The 26446-nt window shown below is 40.3% G+C and overlaps 2 protein-coding genes across 6 annotated transcripts in view; both read left to right on the top strand.

The window, feature by feature from the left end:
• Positions 1 to 26446, top strand: part of LOC149190588 (DNA ligase 1-like) — a 309510-nt gene that overhangs the window by 199895 nt on the left and 83169 nt on the right. The gene's annotated exons all lie outside the window — the stretch shown is intronic.
• LOC149190589 (uncharacterized) overlaps positions 1 to 26446 on the top strand; it is a 43158-nt gene that overhangs the window by 16436 nt on the left and 276 nt on the right. The gene's annotated exons all lie outside the window — the stretch shown is intronic.

Here is a 26446-nt window from a genome sequence, read left to right as displayed (position 1 = left end):
TATTTTAAACATAATTTTAAAGATTTTCATTCAAGTTTCCAAACACACAACATTATAATATACATGGAAGACAACATATGATCAAAGTAGGCTCATGAACCAATCCATTATATCAAAATGGTACCCAATGGCAATAGTAAATACATAGTCAACTGTAGTCTGTCATACATGATCAAAGACTCAAGAGTCAAAACAAAATACAAATAACCAAGGAGGCTAGTAGCTACTGCCAGAGGAGCCAAGATCATCTCGACCAATCTCTGGATCATCATCATCAGAGTCAGACAAGGGGCCCCATGGCTCCTCCTCCTCATCATCGTCTCCAACTGCAACTGTAGAAGTGGTGCCAGTACCACTAGGCTGTGCAGCAGATGCAAGCTGAGATAGAGTACAAATGCGGCTGCGCTTCTGTCGTGGCTGAGCAGAGGAAGGCGAAGCACCTACAACTGGAGTCCTACTAGCTGGCTGTGAGACTGAGGCTGGTGGATCGGGATCTGCATTCAACTGAACAGGCTGCAGTGGATGTTGAACATCAAGTTGATCAATCTCAAGATCCTCATCAGGATCAAACTCTGGTAGACGACTCTCCACTACCCAATCTGATGTTGGATCAATGTCTTCCAACACAATGGGATCTGAATCAGGTCTTTTGTTCAGCAATTGGTTCCGTCTGAGCCGAAGGTTGTATTGGACAAAAACTAGATCATTCAACCGTTTTTGCTTCAAACGGTTTCTCTTCTTTGTGTGAATCCTCTCAAAGACAGACCAATTGCGCTCACACCCAGATGCACTGCAAGTTTGACTCAAAATACGAATTGCAAACCTTTGCAATTCAGGGCACTGGCCACCAAAGGCCTCCCACCATTGTGCTGCAAAAAACATAGGAGTGTAATGAATTATGAGTTAGATGAAGGCTGAAGCTCAACAAAATTACAAATTATATCTAACTTTCAAATTATAAATGATTTAACAAACTTTAATAAAAAAAGTAAAACCATTAAGAAATTGAAAATTGAAATTTTTGTTTACCTGGCTCATCTGCTTCTCTTGCAATCTTTGCTAGGTTCTTCCCAAAGGTACCTGTTGCATTGCTGAAGGATGTGACCTGCTGATGTATCAGCAGCTGATCAGACTCCGATGGGACCATGCGCTCAATGCAATCAACCAGTCCATCTCTGACCTCCCCCCTCAAAGCTCCTGACTCCTTAGCTTTATAATGATACCGTGGGTTCAAAAAATACCCAGCTGCATGTATAGGGCGATGGAGTTGATTGTTCCATCTTTCATCAATGATTGCCCAAATGGGCCCATACTTTGCCACTCTATCCTTGTATGCTGTCTTTATTTGCTCCTTTGCTTGATCCATAGCCTCATAAATGAAGCCCATAGCCAACCTTTCCCCATCCACCAACCGCAACACCTTAACTAGTGGCTCAGCAAGCTTCACAATCTCTGCTGCCTTTCTCCAAAAAGTTTCATCATGGACTTTCCTTTTCAATTCTCTGCCTTCTGGTTTGTTAGACCAACTGCTTTGATTCCATTCATCACTGGAAAACATCTTTTGCAAGTTTCTATGTTGGGAAAGCATAGATTGCAATGTCAAAAAATGTGTAGCAAATCTAGTGATGGCAGGCCTAATAATATCCTTGCCTCCAGTGTGTTTCCTCATGAGACTCAAAACCAGTGTATGATTGTAGATAAATTTTGTTATGCTTTTGGCATTATCTACAGTGTTTCTGACCCAATCTAATTTTCCAATATCCTCAAGCATGAGGTCTATGCAATGTGCAGCGCATGGGGTCCAAAAGATGGTCTTGTGTTTTTCCTCTAACAGTCTACCAGCAAGAACATAGTTAGAGGCATTGTCTGTGATGATTTGAACAACATTAGCCACCCCCACATCTTCAATAACCTCATCCAATAGCTGAAACAACAAGTGGCCATCTTTTACCTTATCAGATGCATCAACTGATTTTAAAAACATGGTTCCCTGTGGGCAGAAGATAAGAAAGTTTATGATGGTACGGTTTCTTTGATCAGTCCATCCATCTGACATGATGGTACACCCTGTTCTTGCCCATGATTCCTTGAAATCTTGCAAATACTCATTAATTGATTGAATTTCTTTCTGCAAACGAAACCCCCTTAGCTCTTGCATAGTAGGGCCTTTGAAGCCTTTTCCAGCAGCATGTATGGCCTCAAACATAGGCTCATAATATGGTGAACGAGCAGCATTAAAGGGGATATCAACATCATACCACCATCTAGCTATGTAGTCACAAGCAGTCTCCCTCAATTCTTTCTTCCAATGGTCATCTAAAGTGGGCTGAGCAAGACCTTTACTAATACTAACTTCAGGACCATGTGCATCTGATGGAGAGGAGCCTGAGTGAGTGAAAAAACTTTTGATAGTCCCATCACCCTTCATTCTACCCTTTCCCTTATCTTGAACAGAAGCAAAAGAGGGAGGAACATAACGGAAAGGGTTTGATGCATCAGTTTGAGGGATAGAGGAAGAACCCTCAAACTCATAGTGGGGGTTGGCAGCCATCATTCTTTGTATCTCCCTCTTCCTCCCAATTTCAGCCTGTATCTCTTTTTGCCTAGTCTTTTCTTCTTTAAATTTTTCAAAGCTTTCCAACAAATTCTTTCTAATCTCCCCAATTTGATCAGAGGGACATGCAGTAATATTGCCTTTAATCCCTGCCAAGTGTTGTTTCAGCCTATGAATCCCCCCAGGACCTGACTTAATTTTCCTATGGCAAAACTTGCAACACATCTCACTATCAACCATTTCAACATATGCCCAAGCAGGATCTTTTGCTCTAGGTGCCATTTTTTGACTAGGAAAACAATCTGAAAATGAAAAAAAAAAAAAATTGATTCAATGTTCATTTATTTGACTAAAAACACTCTCTAAGCTATCTTGATATGCACCTAAAATTTACTAAGTAAAAACAGATTTATAGAGGTGGAAAAAAATACCTCTAGGCACAAACTGCCTCCTCAAGCTTGCTCCAAGAATCAGCTCCTCAATGCTGCTCCAAATGGCTGCCCAAGAAGCTCTTCACTCCAGCTACAATGCTCCTCCAAGACTCCTCACTGCTGCTCCAAAACAAGCTCAAGAACTGCTCACTAACTCTCAAAGAAGACTCTCACTCAAATGCATAAGACTGCTGTGAGTGAAATGAGAGCATTTGGCTGTCTTAAATAGAGTTTGGGAGGGGGAAATGGACCCCAAAAGCATTTAACAATCTACCATTACCCTTTGGAATCCACAAACCCTACTTAACTTTACCAAAAAACAGCAAAAAAGTGAATTTAATTCATAAAATACGCTGCCCAGCCGTGCTTTTAATGACTCGGCCGAGTCAATACGGACCCGGCCGGGTTGACCGAGTCAGCGATGACTCGGTCAGCCGAGCCGGGTTGCTGGCCGGGTCAGTGTTTTGGGGTTTGACTCGGTCCGAAACGGCCGTTTCGGTTTCAACTCGGCCGAGTTGTAAAACAATGGGTGCAGCATGATGACAAAGTGCAGCACAACGATGGGTGAAGGAGTCATGTTGGAGAATTAGTTGAAGCAGCATGTCTTCAACTGATTTCATGTATCATCTTCTTAGAGATAATCTATGCTCTTATCTAGATAAGTCAAAGTGTTGACTTTTGTTGTAAACGTACTATCGCTCTTTCTCTCTTTGCTGAACTATTGAAGAACATATAAGAACAATTGATCAAGGGTTTCCCCACATTGGGGTTTGTCCCTGGCTAGCGCCACATCTTGTGTCCTCTTGTCTTGGCTTGTCTTCTGCGATTTATGTTTATGTTCTATCTGCAGTTTACTTTAATGCTGATGTGATTGCTAATCTGCAAAAGGTATGGATCTAACTGTGAAAATTGAAATAATTTGCTCTAAGCGTAGAACATACCTAAAATTAACACTAATCCATATAAATCTCTTCCCTAACTACCCTGTTGGGGAATGTTGTTTTCATGTCCATCTAGTGGATCTTCCACCCCATCTGAGGTTCATGTGCCAAAATCGTCTTGATGGATGAATAACATGCCATTGGAGCAAATGTCTCATCATAGGCAATGCCCTCAACTTGCAAGAAGCCCTTGGCCATGAACCTGTCCTTGTATTTCTCGACACTCCCATTTATTCTATGCTTCACCTTATACACCTTGCGTGAGCCTACTACGGATTTTAGCTTTGGGGTGCGATACAATCTCCCAAACATCGTTCTTCATGATGGAGGAATATTCCTCCACCATGGCATCCCACCAAACTTGCTGAGAGGTTTCCTCCTCATAACAAGAAAGCTTTGTGTCGAACAACATAGTGTTCAGTGCCATATACCCTGTGTACCTTTATCGCTGCTTGCTGTCCTTGAACATAGAGCTAGGAGTCTCAACTCTCTATTGGGCCTGTTAAGTCAACTGTTGAAATTTCTAAGTATTACTCGTTAGAAATTTTATATGTATTCTCCGGTTTATTTTTCCTACTTGTTAATTACGAACAAGTTATTTAAACATATAAATATCGAAATAAACACAATACAGTCTCGACCATCTACAGATCAACAGCTGAAAGAAATAGCAAACACACAAGTGACACTGTTATTTTTGGACAACTTGTCCCCGGAAAAACCCAACTTGGGAAAACCGCTACAACAATTTTGAAGGTTATTTTATTCTACAATCTATCTTCGAGTACAACTGGGTGCCACACTGGCTCACCCAACAGAGAAAATAATTCGGCAGTAATACCTCTGTATTTGGAAAGAGATATTCAGAAAAGTTGCCCCACGAAACTCTCTCCAGCAACCTTTGAAGCTCAGCATCAACCCACCGGCCTCAGCTTCAGCCCGAAACCCTCTGAGGCACTGCGCAACCTCTATGGCCATCTGCATCACTGATGTTGCCCTCTGGGTGAATGACGCATGCCTTTTTGGCCTCTACGCTGTCTCTGCTAGGCTCTTTGTGTTTCCTGTGGCTCAATGTTTGCGTTTCTCTGCTTCTGCGCTGGTCTTTCGGCATTATCTCTACATCTCTGTCTAGTACTCACTGCCCCGCGCTGCAACTGATCACTGATTCGACTTTTCTTAGCAAACTCCGCTCTAGAAAATCTAATGTCTGATCACTCTAGTGTATTCTCCAACTGGCCCTCAAGCCTCCTCTTATACTTTTCCTTTTGGTCCTTAAATGGCTGAGATTACATCTCTAATCAATGGCCAAGATTAGATTTGGCTTGATCCATGTCTTTTAGAATGTTCTAACCCAATTTTATTTTTAAACAGATTAATATTTTATTTTTCCCAAGTTTAGACTTAGGAACTCATTAAAAATATTAATTATTTTAATATCTTCTTAACGAGGTGGAATCTGCCCAAACCATTTCTGGGTCTTGGAGATCTCATGTGCTTTAGCCTATCCACCAATTTTCATGGCTAGAGCACATCCGATGCTACCCCAAATCAACACTCCCTCTTAGTGAGCACTGTGCTCTAGTAATGCTCCACGCTAAGCATCACTTCGATTATACAACACCAGTACCTGCGCTGATGCTAGGCCTCCTCGCCCAACATCCTTTGCACTGCTGCATCCTATACTGTTGCCCATGGCCCTGCCACTACCACTGCTGCATTTGTACGAAAACTGCCTCTACATCCGTGTTGTTGCTTGTCCTTTCTCCCAACACTGCATCTGCACTGCAACCCCCTCTCATCATGCAGCATCGTGCTACTTTTAACTGCTATTGCACTGCAACTCAATTACTAAGAAGTAAGTAACTGATCCACCCAAATACTGACATCCTTGTCAAGCTAGAAACACACCCGATGCTGAAGCTCTCTTTGTTGCTAACACATGCTCCCTCTACTGCCTCTACGCTGCTACAACAACTCCATGCCTCTTGCATCGCTGCAAACCTCTCTGTGCCATCTTGCGTTGTTGCAACCTCCTCTCTGCCTCTCGCGTTACTGCAGCGTGCTAGCTTTGCGCTGGCCGGAACTACTGCACTGTAGCACTCTTTGCCGCTTCATCCGCATTTGTTTCTACCGACATCTGCCAGTCCTGCTACTCTCTCTTTGGGGCTCCTGTAGCAAGGTATAATCCAAGAGTTTGGGTAGCTCAAGGGTCTTGCCCCACATCGCCTGTAGTTTTCCTAACTACAACTCGATGTCCCCCACCTCTTCTGTAGAGGTACATGAGCACGCATGGCACAATTGTCATCCTCCTCTACCTCCTTTTCCACCTTCGCTAGCGCTGCCATGGGGTTAGACGCCTCTAATTTATTCTTCTTCCTCGGACACTGGTTTGCATAGTGACCTAGTTCCCCACAGTTGAAGCACTTAACCTTGGAGAGGTCCTTTTTCTTCCTCTTCTCGTGCTTCCCTGCAAATGCCAGAGCTGCATCCTCTTCCTCTTCCTTCTTGATCCAGACTCCTTTGCTGCTACTTCCCGTCTTGAACAATTGTCTGATCTCTTCTTTTCGAAGAACCGCCCAAAATTCTTCCCAATCTGGAAGAGTCGCCCTACCCAGAATGCTCTGAACGAATGTCTCCCACTCCTCGAAGACTGCGCTTATAGCGGTCCTCACCATCAAGTCTTGATCTCGTGTGGCCCTTTTGGAAGTCAGTTGGTGTCAGATCTCCTTCAATCTGCCGAGGGAGTGATCTATCTGCTCCCACTTCTGTATCTGGTATGACCGCAACTGATTCGCTAGTAATATCTTCCTCTGCACGAAAGTATGTTGGTACAATGTCTTCAAGGCGTCCCACATTTCCTTTGTCATTCCCTTCTCGGCATTATGTTGGACCACATGATCCTTGACCCCGTCAAGGATGATGCATTTCGCCTTGGCCATTGCTTCCTCGTACTTTTCATTGTCAGTTGGGTCAACTGGGATAGCCACAGTTCTCAAGGCGAAGGCCTTGATGTGATGTCTATCTAGAATGGACATGATCCTGGCCTTCCAGACCACAAAGTTGGATGCCCCGTCGAGCTTGTCTTGATCCCTCTGTCCATTCATGGCCATCTCTCTGCTCTTCCTTTCAACTCCTCCGAGTCTCTACTTCCCTCTGGAAGTTCTCTCTTTGACTCCCTCTAAGTTGCTACTTCCCGCTTGGAAGTTCCCTGCTAGACTCCCTCTGAGTCTCGATTTCCCTTCTGGAAATCTGCTTGCCAACCGTCGAGTTGCACCTCTCCGATCTCCTATGCACCTGCAACACTGATCTGGATTTCTTGGCTAGAAATCCGCCTAGGTAGCGACTCCCTCTACCTTGGTTTTGCCCCGTTAGGTACTGTTCCGTCTTGACAGCAACAACACCCTAACAGCTTCACTGCTCGCAAACTGCCCACATCTTCCTAAGGCCCAACAACCGAAGGACTGAGCCTCTAGGCTCTGCGCAATCCCGACACTGGTTGAAATGCTCCCCAAGCCAACTGTGTCAACCCTTCTGGTCTCTGTGTGGCTCTTCGTGAGCCTTTTTCCTACCCTCCTCAGCCTCTACGCTGACCTCTCCCTTGCCCAAATTGATGACGTAGTCCCTCTGCGTCAACCCTTCTCTGCCGCTTTCTGCTAGGAACAACTTCTATCACTCGGGACAGCTGTTTCTGCTGCAAATGCTCTACTTCAGCTGGTGCCTTCAGCTCTCCTGTGATTTGCAACCACACTCTGGTACCATGTTGAAATTTCTAAGTACTACCCATTAAAATTTTTATCTGTATTCTCTGGTTTATTTCTCTTACTTGTTAATTACGAACAAGTTATTTAAACAAATAAATATCGAAATAAACACAATACAGTCTCAACCATCTAAAGATAAACAACTGAAAGAAATAGCAAACACACAAGTGACATGGTTATTTTTGGACAACTTGTCCTCAGAAAAACCCAACTTGGGAAACCAATGCAACAATTCTGAGGGTTATTTTATTATGCAGTCTATCCTTGAGTACAACTGGTTGCCAAATCGGCTCACTTGACAGAGAAAATAATCTGGTAGTAATACCTCTCTATTCGGAAGCAGATTTTCAGAAAATCTGCCCCATGAAACCCTCTCCAACAACCTCTAAAGCTCAGTGTCAGCCCACCTGCCCTCAGCGTCAGCCCGAAACCCTCTGCGTCAGCCCTCTGAGGCACAGCGCAACCTGTACGACCCCCTACGTCACTCCTGCTGCCCTCTGCGTAAATGACGCAGACCCTTCTGGGCTCTGCGTTGTCTCTGCTTGGCTTTGCGTGTTCCCTTTGGCTCAACGTCTACCTTTTTCTGCTTCTGCGCTGGTCTCTCGGCACGATGTCTGCCTCTCTGTCTAGTACTCATTGCCCCTCCCTACAACTGATCACTGATTTGACTTTTCTTTGCAAACCCCGCTCTAGAAAATCGAATGACTCATCACTCTAGTGTATTCTCCAACGGACCCTCAAGCCTCCTCTTATACTTTTCCTTTTGTTCCTTCAACGACCGAGATTACATCTCTAATCAACGACTAAGATTAGATTTGGCTTGATTCTTGTCTTTTAGAACCTTCTAACCAGTTTTATATTAATACCCATTAATATTTTATTTTCCTAAGTTTAGACTTAGGAACTTCATTAAAAATATTAATTATTTTAATGTCTCCTTAATTGGGTAGAATCTGCCCAAACCATTTCTGGGTCTTGGAGATCTCATGTGCTTTAGCCTCCCCACCAATTTTCATGGCTAGAGCACATCCGATGCTACCCTAAATCAACATCTACCTCTTGACCTAGTTGGTTCTCTCCCTCCCTATGCTAGGAGTCACTAGGTGGGTGGATGGCTCCACTCGTCCTAGTCTCTCCTCCTCATCTTGCAATGACTCTTGGTCATCTTGCTGTGCGGATTTCTTACCACTTGGCTAAGACTCAATCTATGATATTGGCTGAGGCTCTTGCTTGGGAGCGAATAGCGGCTCCTTTGGTACTCCAACCTGCTCTCGCTCCCAAGATTCCCTTAGAGCCTAGTCCTCTGCAAACCTCATCTCTCTCTCCTGATAATTGTCTTCTTGAGTGATGGTATATACACCTTGTATGCTTGACATGTATCACTGTAACCCACGAAAATTCCCTTTTCAGCTGTAGATTCCAGCTTCTCCCTGCACTCTTTGGACACATGGTAGTAAACTTCGGTGCCAAAGATGCAGAAGTGAGAAACATCAGGCTTCTTGCCTGTGAAATTCTCCTTCAATGTGATTCGTCCAAACACTCTTTGTGGACTCCTGTTCTGTAGAAATACTGTAGTGTTGCATGCCTCTGCCCACAAGTACATGGGTAGCCTTTGGTCACGCAACATGGCCTTGGCCGCTCCAACTATGTTGCGGTTCTCTATCCTAGACACCCCATTTTGTTGGGGGTTATGGGGTGTTGTAAGCTCTCTCCTAATCTGCTCCTTGGCACAGGCGTCCTTGAAGGCATTAGAGACATTTCTGCCAAGTCCTTAAACTCCATGAACTTGGAGAAGACCTTTTCCTCCTTCTTCATAAAAAGGATCCATGTTTTCCAAGAATAGTCATCTATGAAAGTGACATAGTACTTGTGTCTGATGAGGGACGGAGAAGAGAAGGGCCAACATATGTTTGAATGTACCAACTCCAAAATTTCTTTGGCTCTGCTGTCTCGACCTTGAAAATATGACTTGGCATACTTGCGAAGTGTGTATCCCTTGGACACATCATGCTGATCAAATGCACATAGCGGTAGTCCTGTGGTTGTCTGCTGAAGGATCTTCAAAGCCCCATGATGCAAATACCCCATGCGTCTGTGCCAAAGGTCCCCCGGGTCTGTTCTCTACGTACTCTTGCCTTGTTGCTCAAGGATGCGAATGTCTCAACCAACAACCTGTAAAGATTCCTCATCCTCACACCAATTTGCTTTGTGGATCCGAAAGCTAAGTGCTTGAGGTAAGCCTTATCTCTACTAAAAATGACATCGTAACCCTTGTCCTCTAGGGTAGTGATAGAAACATGGTTCTTCTTAGGGCTTGGAACATAGAGGGCATCCTTGTGAGATGGAGAGAGCTACCAGAATACCTCTCAAAACTGATATTATCTACTCCCCTAGTCATGTACTAGTCATCATCTCCTAGCTCAATGTGAAACTGCATGTCCTTCTCCTTTAACTGGCTGAATTGTTCATTGTTCCTGATCATGTGGAAGAATGCTCCGGAATCAATGTCCCGCACGTTCTTGCCTACTGGGCTTGCCATGCAAGCTATGAATGAGTAGTGTTTTTCGAACAAAGAAGAAAATGCATCTACCTTAGCTGATGCAGCCACATGGTCCTTACTGGATTCCTTCTTCCGGTTAAAACTCTTAGTGGCATAGCGCCCGTACTAGTGGCAATGGAAGCATTTGATGTTGCTTAGATCTTTCTTCTTCTGCTCTCCCTTTTGATTGGACTCAACCTTTCCTTGGCCCTTCTTCTCCTTGGCTTTGCTACCTTTGCCTGCCAAGTCAAAGTTTTCCTCGTCCTCTCTTTGCTGATATTCCAGCTCTCATCCCTCTCTAGATTTTTTCTTTTATGCAATCTAAACACAAGCTTTCCCAGCTTGGAAGATTCTCTCTACCACTGACTGCATCCTAGAAATTTTGCCGTGACTTCTGAAGTCCCAATAGTGCTAGACTCAGAAGGTCATTTTCTACTACAGTCTTTCCTACTGCAACTAGCTCATCCTGAATCCGAATGAACTTGGAAAGGTATGTAATGATGGGCTCTCCTTTGCTCATCCGGATATTTCTTAGCATTGTCCTTGAATGCAAGCTTCCTGACATCACTGGAATCTTGATACAAATCTAAAATGAATTTCCACATCTCGTATGTTGACTTCTTCCCATGGAGATGATGGATAATATGGTTTTTGACCCCCTCAAGAATGATCCTCCTAGTCTTGGTGTCATTCTTGTTATGTTGGAACAACTGTTGAGGATATGCGGGTGAAACGGTTTGATTCACCACAAATTCTAACACCCCATTATCTTCCAACATCATTGAGATTTGCTCCCTCCATGAGTAGAGGATAGAGGCTACCTCTAAATAATGGTCTGCGCTTAGTCCTTGGAACGGCATACTGCTTATCTAAGATACTATGCTTCAAATTCTAGCGCAAGCCAGCTAACTGATTTGCGCCCTTCACTGACTGAACAATTCTGGTGTTGGTCTTTATGCAAAACTTTGCTCTGATACCATGCTAATTTTCTTGAAACTCTGCGTACTACTAAGATGAATTACTAAAAACAAGGCAACTGAAAATTGAAACCAAATTTACTTTCACCAAGATACAAAGTTTCTTAACATTCAATATCCTGTGGCAAAACACCAGAGATAAAAAACATGCACACAAAATTGACACACTTGTTTTACCCAGGAAACCCAAAGGGGAAACCTTCTTTCTTTGTTGTGGTATTTTATTTATTGTTCTTTGAGTAATATATATCTATTAGAATTCACGCTGCTATTACAGCCAACAATTTATTTTTGAGAAATAATGTTGATCTACCCTGGAATCCTGATCCCTTCTCCACAATTCATGTGCACTTGAGCTCCCTAAATCCTTGCGCACTAGGCTCCTATTTCCTTGTGCGCTTCAGCCTTATTTTCTTGCACACTTGAGCCCTATTTCCTTGCGCAAATCTGCTATCTCCTAGTGCACTTGGAGCTCCTATTTTTTAGCACACAATTGCTCCTCAATTATGCACACTCGAGACAAAAAGAATGATATCACAATATGTGAATTGTGTGCCTTCATCCTTTTCTTTATATATAAAATCTGAACCATGCAAGGAGGCCTAGTTCGATTAGCAGTTGACTCGCGTTTCCTACCGTTGTGATTGCGAGTTAACTGAGAACTCAACTTGTTCTCTTTCCAATCAACACTGAAGTCTTAACTCATTCTAACTGAACTTGGCACTGCCACCTCGTCCGATAGTCTAATTGAAGAAGACTTCACTTAACTGAAGCTCCAACACTATGCATGAAAACTTGATGACCATTCCTGTGAACTGGAAATCAACTCATCATAACTGAAGTCTATCTCATGAACTTGCACTCATGCTAGAGAAAGACAAATTCACAGTCTTTACTGGCTAAGGCACAAGCCAAAAGACCTTCCATTGCTACATTTTCAACACGAAAATACAAGTATTTGACACGTGACACGATGATCCTACAGAACATGACACAGAGGACACATTATGTATTATATATTAAAAAATATAGAAAGTTAATGAATTACACATAAAATATGAAATATATAAAACATTTACAACATGATGATACAAATTCAATCACACAACTAATGCATATAACCAAAATAGCATTGAGTGCAAATGCAATCCATCTTTGAACCAAAATTACATTAACAAGGAGGCCGTAAATGGCCTGTATAGTCCAAGGAAAATCATGCTACAACAAATAACTAGTACTACATATCATCAAAATCATTGCCTATATTGGGATCCTCTTCATTAGTATCACCCTTTAAGCATTGAAATAAGATAGAAAAATATTAACATGTTAAATCGAGGTTCTGTTTGAGTGATGGGTGCATTTTTACTAGGATCAGGGAATTGTGGTAAAATTGGTAACTAGGGCCAAATTCCACTTTGGACAACTCAGTTGATGGAGAATCATTCCATTGAACACCCCTTTTCGAGAGGACCAAAATTGATATAAAGATCGTCTCATTTGGACAAGCGGAAGTGTGATTTTGAATTTTTGTTTTCTCAAAAGCAGTTATCAAGGTCGGCCTCTCCTATATGTCGGCTCATTAAGTTTAATAGACAAGTCCCTTCAACCACATCGACTTGTATATATATAGCCTTAATCCTCATTTCGCACATCTAAATCATGATTTTTTCTGTCTGAAAAAGCCGTAGAAAGATCCTCAACGAAGGAAGAAAGGCTTGAAATCATCCTTAGTGGGTTGTTTTCTTTTGGTAGGAGGCCGAGGCAGTTAGGAGTGTTTTGTTTTGGGTTTTCTATTATGTCATAGGAGCTGAGATACTTGTGAGAGAGAGCCGCATGTACTAAAGTATGTATAAGCCTACTAATCGTTTCAGAACCGGATTCTTGAACAAAAAATAAGACCCAGTATGGTTGCAGCGCTTGTAATGACTTTCTCTGAGTAAGAAGGACTTCAGTGCTTGTTCTATGTCTCTGTTCTGGCCACAGGATAGGCGCTGCTACAACAATTGGTTGAATAACCTATTTCAGGGGATGTAATGCCTAGAGAGGCTCTTCTCTTCAAGCCACAACAACCTAAAGGAACAACGAAATTAATCTAGAGCTTCTTCTTGTGATTGGTACAGGTCTTCACGTGGACGTCAAGGGAGCGATCCTCTGTGAGAAGGATGCATTTTGATTTAGGGTTGTTGGTATGCTCTTGATTCATTGAAGTTATTAGATCCTCTATTGGCAAGTTGTCTTCATTGTACTCTCTTTGCTGAACACTTGATTTAAATAATAAGAAGATCTGATCAAGGGTTTTCCCCATCTTAGGGTTTTTCCCTGGCTTGTGCCAATTTCTGTGTTCTCTTGTCTTGGTTTGTCTTTTGCTTATAACTACTCATGTTCTTTCTTCTTTTGATATCAATGGGTGATAATTTATGTGATTGCTATGGATTTAATCTTGGAGTTCATAAGATTCATTGATGCAGTGTTACATGGGAGCGGGAGCGGGGAGCGGGAGCGGGGAGCGGGAGCGGAAGCGGGAGCGGGAGCGACCATTTTTAGAAGCTCCCGGTTTGGGAGCGAATCCCGGAGCGATTTTTTAAAAATATATATATATTTTATATTTTTTAATTTTTGATACATATATGTCAACAAAAACATGTAGAATGATGAAATAGACATAAAAAACATAAAAAAACATAAATTGATCATTGAACCATATCACATCAATCATCTAGAAATTATAATCGTCATCAACCTTAGTAAAATAATAAATTAAAATAACATTCAATTCAATAACATTTATCATCATTGATCACCAAAGTAACAAGTTGTACTTGTAAGCCAAGTTTAACCATTACAAGAAGTAATATCGAAGATATTTCTAAGTCCTAACTTCTAACTGTTAACATGATATGAAATGTTAAAAATTTATAAAATGAAACATGAATAATGAGATGAAATGAAACAACTTTAGTCTTTCACAAAGCATCATATTCATAATTCACAATCATTACCAATGAGTTATAATTGCCAAGGCCCAACTTCAAACTTCAAATTTTCATTGTCACAGTGATATAATGTTTACAAAAAATATCATAATGTCATAATGATATGAAAGAGTCAAGAGTCAAGAGTCAAGGACTCAAAACTCAACACTGAACAGTTATGAAAACTAAAGTGACAAGTCTAATAGAAACTAAAAAAGACAAGTAAACTGTAAATCTACAAGTGGCCCTTGCCACGAGAGTCTCCAGGAGTATAAGTAGGTCTTGGCGGTCTTCTAGGAGTCTCCCGCCCAGACCGACGACCAGAACTAGAGCTTCCACGCGAGGGTGTCGATGGAGGTGGCGACAGCAATGGAACAAGACTCGGGCCCCGAGAACTGCTACTGGATGGTGGAGGTGGAGGTGGCATGGCTGCTGCAGCTGCTTCAGCTTCATCCCGTACAAGCTCATCTTCTAGTTCTTCCATATGTACAATGCCATCCTCCAAATTGTCGTCCTCAGGGTGATTGTCCCAAATTTTATATGTGGGATCTTCATTAGCCCGATCACAGTAATGGCTCAACAACCTCAAATTGTAGTGCACATAAACCAAGCTTTCTGCTCGGTTTTCGTTGAGCCTGTTTCTTTTCACATTATGTATATAACTGTAGGTGCTCCAACACCTCTCTGCAGAAGAAGAATTTACAACCTGTGCAAGAACTTTCAATGCCAATTTTCGCAAAAGTCCGTCGCCGCCATATGTTTCCCACCATGTGAGAGAATCAAATTTATCTTTGTCGTCCATTGCATGGAAGTTACCATACAAACCACTGCCAGTGAAGTATCTGCCTATTTCAAGGCGCACAGCTGCACATTCCTCCCTGTCAGGCACCAACTTTTCTAATGCATCCAGATATCCTTTAGTTACCTCTCGATCTAAATGGGGTTTGGTCCTAACACCACCCCCTGCTGCAGGTTTGCCCAACCAAGAATCTGAGTAGTATTTTGGCGTAAGGATATACGCCAAGCAATGTAGTGGAAGGTTAAGCCTTTTCCACCGTTCACACACACAATCGTGAATCAGATTGTACAAGTCGGGATCTCTGTTATTAACAATGTCTTTTATTTCCCCCAACATGGTATCCATTTGCTCATACACCTCGCCAATCACTGGTTTGTCTGTATCTGCAAACCGAATCATGTTATAAATTGGCTTGGTGAAATCCAATACCTGTCTCACAGTTGTCCAAAACTGCCCATCAAGAGCGGCCTCCTCCACCGTTTCAAAACCTGCAATGTCAGCTACATTTGTAGCCCTTTCCTTTAACACCTGCCAATTTGGACTTGATACCATGCTAGCTAAACCCTCTCTTACCTTCAAAAGGCGCCTGAAGGTGAGGTAATAGCTACCAAATCTAGTCCTCGCAATCTTCAGCAACTCCAATCTCGAGTGACTGCGGAAAAGGCCATGGGTATTGCTATGATTTGTAATAAATTTTATCATTTTTTTTCCTCTCTTGTACAAATCACCAATCCATTGGTATTGTTCATTTTTGTTTTTGACAATATCATGCAACAGAAGGTTCAATGTGTGAACCAAACATCCAGACCAAAATATGTTCGGGTATCTATCCTCAATAATTGCTCCCGCTGCCTTACAATTAGGAGCATTATCAGTGATGACTTGGATGACATTGTATGGGCCAATACGCTCAATTGTTTCAAGCAATGCTTCTGCAATGTTGATAGCGGTCTTGAACTTGTCTGAGTAATCATGTGCAGCTAGAAAAATGGGACCACTTCGGGACACAGCAAGAACACTTATCAATGGCTTGCCTTTTACATTTGTCCATCCATCAGATACAATGGACACCCCATTGTCAGTCCAAGAACTTGTCATTTTATTCAAAGAATGTGATATTTTTGCTTTTTCATGATCAAGGCCAACTGTTCTTGCCTTGTCATACCCAGGGCTCTTGTATCCTTTAGGGGCATCATTTATGGCAGAAACCATTTCGTGCCAATAAGGTGAGCGTAGAACATTGAATGGTATCCCATTTGCATAGAGGAACCTGTAAATTTTTGAATCCACATCATTCCTACACCCCTCATCAAGGAAATCTGATATGGTTCTACGGCGTAAAGATGATGACCCTGAGCCTCCATGTCCATATCCACTGCCTTGGGAGGATGCTGAAGGAGTTCTTTGTGAGCTTTCAAAGAAACCCCTTGATCTTTTTGCTTTGTATTGGGCGTCCTCCTCTTCCTTTATGTATTTGGCTCTATCTGCTGTTGACACCGCGTCGCAAGTTCTGATTCCTATTTGTTTCTCTCCATCCCATGCCCTTTTCCCGCAAAGGTGTCTTCTCAAACGGGTGTATGAGCCTGTGAAATCATTGTTGCAATGGGGGCAATGAAATTTAGTGGTTCCACCCCCTCTCCCTGTTTCAGGCCTGTGAACATATTTCCACAATGGAGTTTGGTCTTGTTTAGTTTTTTGACCCTCATGTTCACTCTCCACATCCTCCTCACTGGGGTTTTCACCTATTTGACTTCCTCCGGCTTCTTCATCCACCTCTTCAGTTTCAGGCCCCCTCCGTTTCCTACTCTCCACCACCATAATAACCAGAAAAGGGACCAGGAAGAGGAAAATGCCAATAAAAATCCCCAGGTCCATCGTGTTTGATGTTTGTAGGGTTTGAGTCTTGAATCTGCAAATTAATTTAGTTTATTGGGATTAATTCATTTAATTTATTAATTTAATTTAAATTAATGATCTTTAAACTCAAACAGGTAAATTAAACTAAACAAACTAACTACCTAACCAACTAAACTAACTAAATGATTAAGTTACTTACCTCTGCAAGCTTGCTCCTCGCTCCTTGGCACTTGCTCCTCGCTCCTCAGCTCTGGCTCCTTGCTCCTCAGCTCTTGCTCCTTGCTCCTTTGCTCTCAAACTCAAGCTCAATCTCATTGAAATGATTTTGTTTTGGCCCATTGGGCTTATAAACCCAAAAAAATTAGTTAATTTTTTTGTTTTTTTCGGGTCCGCGGAATTTTTTTCCGCCGAACCGCTCCCGGAATTTTAAAATTCGCTCCCGGAGCGTTTTTTAATGCCCGGGAGCGATCGCTCCCTGAAGCGCTCCCTCACAGCTCCCTGAAGCGCTCCCTCACAGACCAGGAGCGCAAATTTTTTTACGGGAGCGCGCTCCCGAAAATCGCTCCCGAGCCGCTCCCCCCCGGAGCGCGCTCCCGACCCGCTCCCGAGCCGCTCCCCCCCGGAGCGCGCTTCGGGAGCGGGTTCGAATGGGGGGGGGGGCGCTCCCCCGCATCACTGCATTGATGTAAATGTCCAAGCAAAGAACATGTTCAATTTTACATGGTATCAGAGCTCAGGTGAGGGCAAGCTCAAGGAAGAGAAAGCAATCACTGAATTTGTGGAAAGATCTCCATGTTCTCCTCTCCCTGCAAGCCTGAAGTGCTCAGCTGTAATAATGCCAAACTAAGGATCTCTGTTCTAATGAGAAGTACCCTTCAAAGTTGAGATCTTTTTCAAGATCTATAGGTGACCATGAGGAGCAATATCGCAAGCATCATCAGAGGGATAAGGTTTGTTTATAGTTTAATTTGGTCTCTTGGAGGTTTGGTCACTTTATATAATCTCACTTTGTAATGGCGTATGCATATGAAGAAGTCTCATCTTCATTCTATGATCTTGTATAGTTGTTGTAGTTTATGCTCAGTGTTGACACATAGTTTTGCTCCTTGGCACAATAGTCTCGGCATAGTAATTTTTGGTACAATGTCCTATATATATATGAGAAGCATGTATGACAAAGCAGTATGACACAGATATGATCATCGCAGCGTCACAACTATATACTGTGGCTCCTATGTTATTATATATTGCAGCAGAGGTATTTGTATCTGATATTCTGTAGGAGCTCTGAGATATGTGCAGACACCCTATTAATTATTATATGTAGAACCCTTGTTACTTATAACCTTGAAGAGTGTCAAAATCATTTCGACCTTTCTTCCAACGCCTGAAGAGTGTCACAAGATAGAGTTTTCATTAATCTGTACAACATCATTAGTGATGTTAACATATTTTGTTTATTTTGAAAGAATCATATTATGAGCAAATAGATCTGCAAGAAGTCATAAATGCTTCTCCAATAGAAATATACTCCATCGAATTGGAAGCCAGGGATTGTATGCTGCACTACTTCAAAAGAAGGTATATGACAACCCACATAACCAGGGGGTCCTCAAAGGAAAACATGTTCTATTCGTATGTAATACATTTGTGGCTCTGTGGAAAGAAGTCTGAGTGGAACTTGTTATTTTTTCTCCTGTGGCCATGAGAAGGACTGGAAATCGGACGTGATTTCTATCTTAAGACTGGAGCGTACATATTGGATGCACTGAATTTTCTTGTGCTGACCTAAAACTTCATAAGGGTTTTCTATGGCAGTAAGAAATTTATGATTTTCTGTATGGCACTAAAGCACCTGCATAAATCTTTGCACCAAAGTTGTTTTGGAGCAGCGTGACAGTTTTGAACGGTCATGATCGAGTGACTTATCTCATTCTGAAGCTCAAAACATTTGTGGCGTTTGATGTCTTTTTGATTTATGACTGGAAGAATTGAAGCACCTTTTCGCTTATCAATGGTCTCCTGTACAACATATTCACCTCAAGACTGAAGTGGATCTCTAAAAGATTCGGACCTGGCATTATTGCTGACCTGTCGTTGAAGGTGTGAATCAACAACACCTAGTAGAAGTAAATGGTTGATTGTACAGATCTAAGGTGTATGTTATCATTAGTTCTCGGCTGGTATTACAGCCTAACTCTGCTGCAATTACCCCTGTGACCTAATCTCTATACCTGTGCATGATGTGTACAGTTTATGAGTCATGTAGAAGTGATCCATGTTTATTATGGCAACAATTTTTGTGTTGATAACTGGAATGCATTGATGAAAGGTTATGGTTAATGATCAATACTGGAATGAATAAATGGTGAACATGGTTCATGCGTGAAGTAACTCATATGATTACTCATTGGTACGTAATTTTTGTGATTGAAGGCTGGGTGTAACAACCTATCTCGAATCACGAGCAGCATAGCAATATTAGCATGCATGTGAGGTATGCATATGATAGCTACATATGCATGCATCATATACATTGCACTAGTATATATATCAACTACTCATGAAGAATGTCTAAATATAAGATAAATGAATTAATTATCAAAAGTGTTAATTAAATACCTAATTCTCGTAAATAGAATGAATATACATTTAGTAAGAAATATAGTGAAAATGTTGAGTTTATTCATAGGTTTACCAGCTCGTATATAACCCAAAATGTATATTAAATAAACTAAATCCATAAACTTTATTATTAAACCTGATATGTTATAAAAATAAAATAATATTTAAATCATTATGGCTATATACTATTTTAGTAAATCAAAACACCAACCGTCATAGTTAAAAGTGATTCCACCCTATGTTGTAAAGTCATCTGATTCAATTAAATGCAAGAAGCATGATGAGGCAACCACCGTTTAACAGAAAATAATATTCTTTTATAAAGACGGTGAACGAATGCGTAGAGGTGAAGGGACCTCTACTATTTAAGAGAGGAAGAAGGGTTTTGAAGGGGGGAAAAATCTTTTGGCTGTTGGGGGGAAGCGGGGAAGCACAGTTGAGAGGAGGAAAATTTGTAACAAGAGATTACAGATAGTAAGGACAAAGCCTTGTTTGTTTCTGAAGTTTTTGGGCATGGGGGAACAGTTTGCATCAATTGAGAAGCATTCTGGACTGAGTACCTAGGCTGTACCTAGTTTGGCTGAGAGGTTTTGGTCTTTTGGTAACGGGAGCGGGAATTGGAGCAAATCAGAAGCATCTTCAGCCATGGCTTTACAAAAATTGCAGCGAGGACAAATTTACAGCAAAACAATTATAGTAGAGCTTCACAACAGAACAAACAGGTTGGTTTTCATTAGTTTAATTATTTAAATTCTGTGTTAAATTACATATTCTGATTTTTTTTTGAATTTAAGGTTCTTACACTGGGAGTAGAAATGATTGGCTTGGCTAGATTTGTATGTGAGATAACTTGTTGTACACCATTTTTGTTGTACTTTTAAAAGGGGTAAGGAGTGATCTAACTTGAAATCATGTGTATGAAGTAAAGACTGCTATACACTATATGAATCCATACGCCTTGTTGACCACTACGTGTCAACAACCCACAACAGTACACCCCCTTTTTTCGAAAAAGGGATAGCACCTGATCAATGTGTCAGTGCTGTTCAACTATCATCATCAACTTGATTTCCAAGATGTTATAATGTAAACCCATTCTGCATGTATATGATGTAAATAATCTTAACAGATTCGTGTCATGTATATAATGGCCTAGGTAAACCTACTTTTTTGGTGACGATCTACATTTTGGGAGGTTTTTTATCTGATCGATCCATTCTCGGATGGTTGACAGAGTTTTCTTTCGGTCTTACCCCAAAGTCGGAATGGATTTTGTCATGAGGATCTCAGGGGAGTTCTAGTGTTCTAGATCGAGTCTATGTAAAAGTGATTTGGGAATAATCCTAACTATTTGGTTAGGTTATTTTATTACAAATTGCTTGGTTTGTTGGATTATATTTGTGTCACAGAAATGGGTAGTTTGTGAGGGTCTATTACAAATGGGTTTTCCTCCTTTTGATGTAAAATAATGAAAATCATGATGTAAAGTGTCTTGAGAGTTGTAAAAATAATTTATCCCCTCATAGTTTAATTAATTAAATTTTCTGGCCAAAAATTAATTAAAATCCTAAGCCATAAATTTAATTAATTCTAGGTCCTAGGTAAATTTAAATTCTCCAAAGGCAAAATTCGTCGGTCCTAAAAATAAAGTTTTAAGAGGTCCGAGGACTACGGTAAATTAATTATTTTGATAAATTTAAAACCTTTGATCCTCAGGGTTAAGTCAAAGTCAAAATTTTGGGGAAATTAACTCAAAATTTTATTTTTTCTGTTAATTAAAATACATTTAATTGAAAAATTCGAATTTTCTCAAGAATTAAATATTTCGACGGATGAGATTAAAAGAAATTTTAATTTTCATCAACGGCCGAAATTGTTTTGATGATGATCACTTGAACTAGTCGTTGGAGGATTTATCTTTAAATAAGAAGTTATTTGTCACTCAATCTATTCGATCTCTGAGTCGTGTGCTATAAGCAAAAAGTTCTTGTGTAATCTTTTGCTGGATAATAAAGAAAGATTTTGGGGTTAAATTTTGCTGGTGTTACTCTTCAAGGGAATACTGTAAGATGTGTTGTTTTCATGCATAATTTTTTCTAAAGCCATTGATAATAGCTTATGAAGAATAATTTGAGTACAGGTATCTTGCTCAGTCACTGGGGTTTAAATGATAATTTAAATTTTGAATATAATAGCAAATATCTCTATTTGTCTGAATTTTATTATCATTTTCTCGCTCTATTTTGATGGTTGGACTGAATTTTGCAAGAAAATCTTGATTTTTAGATCCTCGGGCATTATGGAAAGTTTTTTAGTTGGACTAACAAACTCTCGATCTATGTTTTCTGAAGAGCCCATTTAAATTAACTCCAGGCTTATCATAAGATTTTAGTGGTGATATACAAAGGGTTTTGAGTTAAGCACCTCCTTTAAAATTTAAAAATTTATTTTGTGTGTAGGAAATTGATAGGTTTGGCTGTTGAGAGCCTTAGATTATCAGATCTAGGAGCGGAGTTGGACTCATACTGCTCAGATATGATAGATCTACCATTCTTGTGTATAGATCTATACTTTTTTTTTTGGTTTTCTGACTTGGGTTTTTGAGGTTTTATTTATTTTTTGTGTATCTGGGTCTTGAGTGTTTTTGTTTTCAGGTACAGGTTACAGATTTGAAAGAGAAGTTTTATTTGAAGCCAGATCTAGGCTCTGGAGGGTAAGATCTAACCTCAATACCATTTTGCATGGGCATTATTTTGTAGTCTAAGGGTTTCAAATTGTTTTTGTTGTTGTTGTTTTCATATTTCTTTTTCCTTCTAAATCTGAAAATTTTCACAAGGGTTTCATTGATAAATCTGAAGCAAAAGTATAACATTTTAATCAAAATTTATGGAAAATTTTCTTTGTTTCCTTGGCTAGCATTTTTCTCTTATCTGCTGTCGGGGTTTTTTTTTTACATTTTCGCTGTAGAAAATTTCGAATTTTTTTAGGGAAAGCCTCTATCCCCACTCTGTTGCCATACCCCTACTGCAAAAAAAAATAAAATAAACAACGGATCCTCCCATCACTGCTTCATTTAAACTGCAAACTCCTTTCCTCTCCTTGCTGCTCGAGCTCCCTCAACCCTCGTTGCTACAACTCCAATCTCCCTTTGTTTTCTGTGTTTTTCTTTTTCTCTAACCCTTCCATCGTTTCTCCTTTTCCCTCCCTCAAATCTGTGTCCTCTTCTCGTCTGCTTGCGGAAAACCTCACAACTCCCTCATATCTGTAGCCCTTGCTTACTCCCTTTGCTGCGTCATCTTCTTTGCTGCCATCTGCGTGCTACCTGCAAACAAGCTCCCTCTTGTCTCCTTTCTCACTGCTCCATTCATGCATCCCGCAACTACAACTCTCAGCTCCCTCATTGCACCCGTCGCTGCATCTCCATTGCCCCTGTTTCGAAGCCTGCTCGCTGCCTCTTCGAGCTCCTCTCCATACGTCGCTGTCGAGCCTTGCATACAAAAACACTTCAAAACATTTCTATTTCTATTTTTATTTTTTGTTCTTTGGCTTAGGGTTTTAGTTAGATCTTCATTTTTAATAAAAAAAAATTTGATTTCGTTTTGAATGAAACTTTTGGTTAAATTCATTTTAGTTTAAAATTTGATTTTTTTGTTTAGGTTATTATTTTTTGATTTTATTTATTTATTTTTGATTTGATTTTACTTTTGTTTTACATCTTTTCATTTTCTATTTTTAACTTGTGATTTTCATTTTTTATTTTTAACTTGTGATTTTGATTTTATTTGGTGACTTTAGAATTACTAGAGAAATAAATTAAAGGAGGACTTGCGCTTTCACATTAATTTTTTTTTTTTAACCCTTTGATTTATGTTACTTGTTCATTTACCACATTAAAGCATTTGCCTAAGGAGTAATTAAAATTCTAATTTAAAGTTCCATGGTGTCTTTGGTGTTAGGTGCAAAATCTTAATTTTTATGATTTCTCTATTGTCAAGAGCGATAAATGTTTTAAAAAAATCATATTATTTGTTGGAGAAAGATAAATTTTGCTAAATTATCTTGCATGCTAAAGTTTTGAGCATCTTACTTTTAATTGTTCATGATCGTCGCTTTGCGACATTTTAATTGCTCTGGGTAACTTGTTTTTATTTAATCTTTTTGGTTAATTGAACATAAGGCACTGGTCGAAAAATATTTTTATGTTGTGGTTGTGTTTTATTTTATTAGAACTATCCGTCTCAGTTGACCAGGACTCGTTTACACTCATCAATTTGTCCATCTTTAAGTCTCCTAGAGCTTGAGTTTCACAGGCTATTCAACATTCATTCACCTTAGGGACTACCCGCTTTGACTTGTCTAGGAGAGAGTCTAAATAGAGCAAGGATTAGAGTGACAACCCTTACTCTGAGTGTTGTCACGGTGCCCAAACACTTTGTGTGACAACATTTTTTAGCGGCGTGGCCGGGGATAGAGTTTTCTGTCCTTGGTCCTCTCAATCTCTTCTCATCATTTGATCATTTCATCCTCATCTCTTTTTCATCTTCTGTGTCTAAGTTAGATTTCTGTTTGGGTGGTGTCTCCACTTCCATCGTCTTCTTCAGGGGTGTATACTAGGAGGAACCCAAGTAAGTTCGCTAAACCTGCTCCGGATCCTGAAAGGGCTCTCAGAGCTAGATTATACAAGCTCTCTTCTCGTACACTCCTTGTCAATCTCGGCCAGGAAGCTCTCTGTGACATCCATTCACTCTTCTTGAATCCTCCCGTTCCAGACATCATGGATATCTATGGGCCTCTTAACTTTGCTAACATCCAGGTTTATCCCCATGACCTTCCAAATAATGGTTTAGACAAGCTACCCGCTTTACAAGGAAATAATGCAATCGCTGTTAAAAATCATTTATATGCTTTCCAGACATGGTGGGCTAAAGTCGCTTAGGCTAAAAATTATGAGGATGTGCAAATGAAATGTTTCGTCTTGACCATTGAGCAGGATGCTATGGATTGGTTTAGGGATAGGCTTGATCATAGTATTGATTCATATGATTCTCTCCTTAATGCTATTAGAGAGAAATTTGGTGATAAGAAAGAAGATCGATTTCTAGCAAAAGCCATTAGCATCATTAAAAAGAAAGAAAATGAGACGTGTGAAGAATTTAATAGAAGGTTTAATGGTATGCTTAAAGAAATATCTACTGATTACAAACCAACTAAGAAAATGCTTCTAGAATACTATCTCGATGCTTTCAATCTTGACACTTCTTATGGAACTAAGACGATCCAAGCCTAGTGACTACAAGGCTTGTCAAATCATAGCTGAAGAGCTGGCAAATCTGAAATTCCTGGGTTTGATTGATCTGCTGTTAAATTAATAGAATCTAAAGGAACAAAAAAGGAATTTGAAGAAGAAGCTATGCAAAAATTGCTTAAGAAGTTAGAAAATATGGAGTTAAATCAAGCTAGGATGATTGTTGATCATGCTAAGGAGATAACTACGTTACAGTCTAGGTTGATTCAAATGGAAAGAGCTCAAATGCATCAACTTAGGGGTTAGAATAATAATAATAATAATAATTGAAATAATTGGTAGAAGAAAGGTCAGTCTAGTGAGCAGAGGCCTCCTCACCCTCTTGAAACGAATAATCTTGTGGAGGAGACCCCGCCTTTTTGTAGAGCATGTGATGAGCTTTATGAAGAAGCCACTTGTCCTATTATCAAGAGAATCATACATGATGAGATGCTTGGGACAAGCAACCAGATAAATGTGGTTGGTAAAGAATATCGCTTGTCGCAGGAAAATTGGGAAGAGGTCAAGGGAAATAGTCAATCTGTTAGACCTTTTACATCTTCATATAGTATCAATAATTTTGGTCATGAAACTAATGTCTTAGTTATAAGCTCTTTGGTGAGAAACCTCCATCTGAGCAAGTCCTTGAAATCGCTAAGGACAAGAGGTTGACTTATCAAAGGAGAAATCAAAATGATAATCCAGTTAATTCTCGAAGTCTTAATTTTGGATCAACGTCTGGAATGAATATTGATTTAGGAGGTTGGTTTAATAGCTTTAAAGTTTTGGTCCCTATCACCGAAATAGTAAAGATCCCCTCCCAAAGGATTAAGTTATTGAATGTTATTAGTAGCACCCAGGTAAATGCTTCTCAAGAGGAACCTCCTGAGGCTTTCTATCAGGATGCTCCCATATACTTGCAGAGTATGGATTCTGATAATAGAAAACATTCTCTGTTCTTCATTACTTTGCTTGTGAACAATTATCACTTATATAACTGCGTGCTTGACTCTTGTGCTTCCGCTTGTGTGATGTCTAAGAGAGTCATGGACCAACTTTATTTAAGAATATCAAGGCCGTACTATAACATATGTGCCATGGATTCGAAGAAAATTGAAGTTAATGGGTTGATTAAGGACATACAAGTCCATCTGTCTGTCTACCTTGATATCATGATTGTCATGGACATTGTTGTGGTTGATGTCCCTGATGCTTGGGGTATGCTGTTGTCTAGGAAATGGGCCTCTGATTTAGGAGGAAGCATACAAATGAACTGGTCATATGCTATGATTCCTTCCCCTAATGGTCAAAGATATCTTAAGTTAAACAGAGAGCTTGAAAGGAGATTCCATGTGGAAGATCCTAAAAGTCCCCACAATGAAATCATAAGTGAACAACCTAGCCTAGGGAATCATGCTATCCTGTCTAATTCTATCATTCCCTTGGAGGCCAAGGTTGAAGAAAAAGTGGGTAATTTAAAAGATAAGGTTTGGTATTTATACTTTGATGGTGCAGCATCTAGGCATGGTAAAGGTGTGGGGATTGTCTTAAAATCTCCCCTTGGTCATATTTTCAAATTTGCCTATCGGTTAGAATTTGAAGCAACCAACAATGTGGCTGAATATGAAGCCTTGTTGTTGGGTATTGAATTGGCAAAAGCTTTAAAAGTTAAATTGATAAGTATCAAGGGTGATTCAGATTTA

The sequence above is a fragment of the Pinus tabuliformis genome, chromosome 3_1, assembly GCF_031772625.1.
Source record: "Pinus tabuliformis cultivar Carrire ecotype Pingquan chromosome 3_1, CPIR1, whole genome shotgun sequence".
NCBI lineage: Eukaryota > Viridiplantae > Streptophyta > Pinopsida > Pinales > Pinaceae > Pinus > Pinus tabuliformis.
This window is presented reverse-complemented; position numbering and strand designations above follow the sequence as displayed.